We start from the raw sequence: 4958 nt of genomic DNA on the forward strand, positions 1-4958 counted from the left end.
CTCCGGGAAGGACGCGCGAGACATCATCGATGACGACCATGATGGCGATGGTCTCTTTTTCCCGTCGTCTCTGTTTCCCAGAGAAGAGAAAACCCCCCACTACTGTCGCCTCTCGGCATTGTTCCCGAGCTATTCGTAACGACTCCGACGGATTCTACCTTAAAAGCAGAGCTTCGTGTTCCTCGGCGGTCGACTCGCGGTACATAGATGGCGAACGAGCGTCTTTTTCCTCGATAGCCTTGCTCGTCCAGGAGACGAGCCTTCTTCTTCTCCGCAGCCTCGTACGCTGTGTTTTCTTATATTTTCATCGGTGAAGAAGGGGGAGCGAGTGCACACGCAGAGCCACTTAGGAGACTCTTTAAGGTTTTTTTTTTCGGGTAATCCGCGGGGTTCGAGGAGAGATTTCCTTCAGGCGTTCTCCGTTGGATAGCCGCGTGAACGCGAAACGTCTTGCCTGATCGGGAAATATCGAGGATAACCCTTCGAGAGGGACTTTATTACGACACCGGGGGAAAGTTTTGATTGGGTTACAAAACTCGTTCGCGGAGGGATCGATGGATACCTCGGAAACGGAAAAGCTCGATGTAAACGCGCCATCCTACTACTACTACTACTCCACCTCCTCTACTTCCCGTTCGACGGTCTCTTCCGTCTCTCTCCTCTTCCTCCGCCGACAAACTCCGGCCTTGGCCCAAACGTTCGATGAAAACCAGCCCTTCGCCTCGCTTTCGGCCATTGCACGGGGGAACGGAAAAAGAGAAAGAGGGACGAGACAGAGGGCGAGAGAGGAAAAAACAATCTAGCTAATTTTTCTACCGCATACAAGGGCACTGGGACAACCACGGTGAAACTAAAGCGCCAACCCACCCCTTTCGTCCATTCAGCCGCCCTTCAAAGGGATCAAAGGTACACGGCCAACCTTTATCTCGGTGGAATCGTCGGGACCCGCGAATCCACCCAAGTAGTCGCGACTTTCCTTCGTTTCTTCCTCTCTTTTTTAACCTCGATCCCTTTTCGCTAATAGCAATCTTCAGTTTCTACTTACAGGGGGAACTTCGGTAACCCGAAAATCCCCGATTGTTTCTTCAGCTTCCCGAAGTATCTCGCAATTTTTGATTTGTTCCCCAGAAGGAAAACACCCTTTAAAGATTGACACTTTAGGACTTATTGTTAATCAAGCATTTGTCATTCCTCTCGGTGAGTACTACGAGTACTTTTTTTTAAATATCTTCTGTTCTACACAAGATCATAGAATAAAGTAATAAAAAATGCGTATCAAACAGGCGAGACGAAGTATGCGACACAATTGCACCTTACACTTTATTTCGTCTTTATTTCCCTCTCTCCTATAGTATTCCTCCACCTTAGCGTTTCGTAGTTTCGAATATCTAGTTACCGATACGTGATCGCGTAATTATTACCGCATACGTGACTTTCGAGGGCCGTAGCGGAACCTTGTGCTCACGTATGCCACTCGTACGTCCGATTTCGCCATCGAACGTGCTGGAGAAACAAAATCGGTCAAGGGACGAGCGCGCGAGGAGGGCCCTGGGTGCTGGCTCGAATCGCTGCGATAACGTGCCTCGATAGCGCGAAGTTTATTCAAAGAACGAGGTGTTCCATTAATCAAACCCGAAGAGACGTGAAACGAACGAACGAACGGCTGGCTTGAATGTGCAACGTGAAAGTATCATCGCGATACACAGAAACGTGTACAGCTGGTGCGTTATCAGACAACTTCACTAAAAGGGGGAGGTGAAACGAAGATAACGTAGCCAAGGATGTGTCGTAACACCTTTCTTCCTCTTCACCCCCTGCTATTTTCCATTTTTTTCTCTCATTCAAGCTACCTTTTCATTCTTCTTCCTCTTCTTTCGGATACGGCCGTGTCCGACTAGGTAGCGCTTGTAAATGTGGAAACTAGCTTGCTCAATGGACGAGCCTGACATTCTTCCTCTCTTTTCCCCCCCTTTTTTTTTCTTTCTATTTTAGCCACGTGTCGTTTGTGTGTCGCCTCGTATATGCATTCCACATGTGGGTGCGTAGTGTAAATAAAATTCCAGACGTTGCTCGGCGTGTCTCGAGAGGAAAATCGTTGCTCTCTCGCTTCTGATGGTAGCAACGTGAGAACACACCCTGTACGAGTGGCCTGCAACGACAACGGAATTATCGCTGCGTTAAAGCTTCAACATTTCACGTGTTCTATCTCAGTGGTGTCTCTGTTACATCGACGAAGAACGGAGTTTCGGCATATTCTCGTATAAAGACGAGGAAGTAGAGGAAGAAGAAGGTTGGTAAATGTCGCGAATAAAATATCGGTCGAGCATCGTTTCGTCACTCATTGGGAAGTAATTACGTCATTGTCAGAGGGTGTCGTCGTGTGCCGCGTCTCGAGAGAGGGAAAATCGATCGGGCGCCGCCGAATACGAGTCGTCGAACGTCATTTCATGTATTTTTAAAGCTTTACTCCCTCTCTCGCTCTTTTTTCCCCTCTGGCGGGCGATTTTAAGCGGCGACGAACACGAGCACACGACGATGGCCAGTGACGAAAGAGTGGATCGAGGTCAAAGCTCGAAGCGGCACGAGAAATTTCGTCCCTGGAATGTGCCGGTTCCCGCGCAATTGTTGCGACAATTTAGCGCCGTTGTCTCCATCTCCTGCTTCGTTATCTCGCCAACAAGTTAATCTTTATAAATAGCCCGAGCCACGGTTATATTTAATCCTGACCCTCGTGGTCGCCATTTCTGCGCTGATACTTCACTCTCTCTGTCTCTTTCATCTCGTGTCTCCTCAGCTTTACTGCAAAAATCGACGTTTTCACTCTGGACAAATTTTCAGTTAACGCATTAACTTTGAATGTAATTTTTGCTACTCTAAAGTGTCTCGCGTTGAAGCAGAGATTTTTCTTTCAAATAGGAATGATTTCCAGAGTTGAATTGTTGGAGAAAGAGAGAGGAAGGTTAATTAAGCCTGGAGAATTGCGACTAACGATTCTGATGTACGAACGATCCCGAAATAATTCATCGAAATTTCCGGTGACCTTTCCACAATTTGTGACCCGGTTCCCCGAAATATCGCCTACTCGCGGTCCAGAGAACTAGTACGCCTTTCTGAATAATAGAAAAGCTCCTCGCGAATATCCATCCATTCCGGAGTGTGCCGTTTTTATCGTCGTTACCGTTCTCTCTCCGCGTCTTTTCTCCGGCGACGTCGTTCCTCGTGGTCCTTCGGTTAACCTAAATTCAGACACGACTGCTAATCGATCGGTCTTACACGTTTCTCTCCTCCCTCGTTCTCCTCTCTTTTTTTCTCTTCTCTTCTCTTCCCTTTTTTTTTTTCATCCCTTATTACAACGACGCGAGTTCTCTGGCGAGCCAGAAAATTTCACGAATCGATCGTTGCTTCTCGTTCCAATTTCGATTCGAGGCTGAAGGCCTCGAGCGATTAGTCGAAACGGACCGACGAATTTTTCTTCTCTTTTTTCAACGGAGATTCTTTATGGTGTGTAAATCGTAAGGTTTTCTTTTCCTTTTTGGTACGTTTGGTAACGAATGTTTTCAGACGAGATCAGGCTAGAAAAGTTGGTGCGAATTAATCTTGGAGCTCGACCGACAATAAAACCGGACTGTCCTTACATTCCTGGGCAGTGTGTCGCCCGCTATTTTAAGCCCGGAGTTTAATAAACTTACGTCTCTTAATTAGACCTACTTCTCTCCTCCTCTATCGTCTTCTCTCTCGTTCCTCGTGTCTACGTCCGACTGTTGAACGGTCGACGAGCCGGCGACTCTCGATCGAGTCGAGAGTCGCTTCTCAACGCGTGTTCTATCGTGGAAGAAAATTTTTTTCTTGTCTAGATTGTCGTATGGGTACCTACGTTGTATACTTTTACGTGTGAATTTATCCTCGCGTTTTCTCACGTGAGAGAAAAACGTTGTCTCCACGATTTTTATGTTTCAATAGCAGCTAGATACACCGCTGAGACGCGTGAGATTAGATTAGGGATTTGCCTCACAACGACAAAAATTGCTCGTTGCATGGCAGACGTACGTGTCATGTTTCGTGTTAATACATTTATTAGACCATATATTTTACTTTTTTCTTTTTTTACGAGTTTTGCATGCTTCAAACTTCCTAAATATTTATCACTAGTATTAACACGTTCGGGAGCGATGGTGCAGCATGTAGATCATGCGGTATGATAAAGATTGATATTATCGGAATAAGGTGTATAAAAAAATGTTTGGATCGAGCAAAACAGTGAGTAATCCACAATCAGCATAACGAGATATAAATCGTGATGAAGAAAATAAAGCACGATATATCATTTATTTATTTATTATTATTTTGTAACAGGTAGCAAACGAGCGATAATAAAAATAATATTACTTCCGAGAATAGTAATAATATGTCACTCTCGAATGTGTGAACAGAAGATCCATCTTATATCCGTTTCAATATCTCCCTCACAGTATCAGACGAAAAAGAAAAAAAGGAAGAAATATTGAAATATTAATATCATTTGAAAACTTCCTTAATATTACTTCAAGTTTCTCGTACTCGATGCACAGGAAGAAGTAATTAAAGAAACAGCAACGCATAGGAACGAGCGTCACGGTAATGATACTTTCTCGTCGTTCGTTCCGAAACGAGATATTAAGCCTTCTCGCGGATTAATTATCGGTACGCGGGATCGAGTGCTCTGAAAAATCATCCGCGATATTTACTCGGTGAGGTGAGGTAGTATTCCGTGCTCTTCTCTCGCTTTTTTTTTCCTCTCTTTCTCTCTCTTCTGCACACCCTCTCGTCGTCGCTGCTCCGCTCATGACGCCACGCGAGTTTACGTGTACGCCGTGTTACGGCACTGCGCAGCGTACGCTCACTATTCTATGATACAATCAATGAATGACTGACTGCGTGCCGTGACGTGGCTGTGCTGGTGACCGTGATGACTTATCTCG

This window comes from Habropoda laboriosa, unplaced genomic scaffold (genome assembly GCF_001263275.1).
Source record: "Habropoda laboriosa isolate 0110345459 unplaced genomic scaffold, ASM126327v1 scaffold145, whole genome shotgun sequence".
In the NCBI taxonomy this organism is placed as follows: Eukaryota; Metazoa; Arthropoda; class Insecta; order Hymenoptera; family Apidae; genus Habropoda; species Habropoda laboriosa.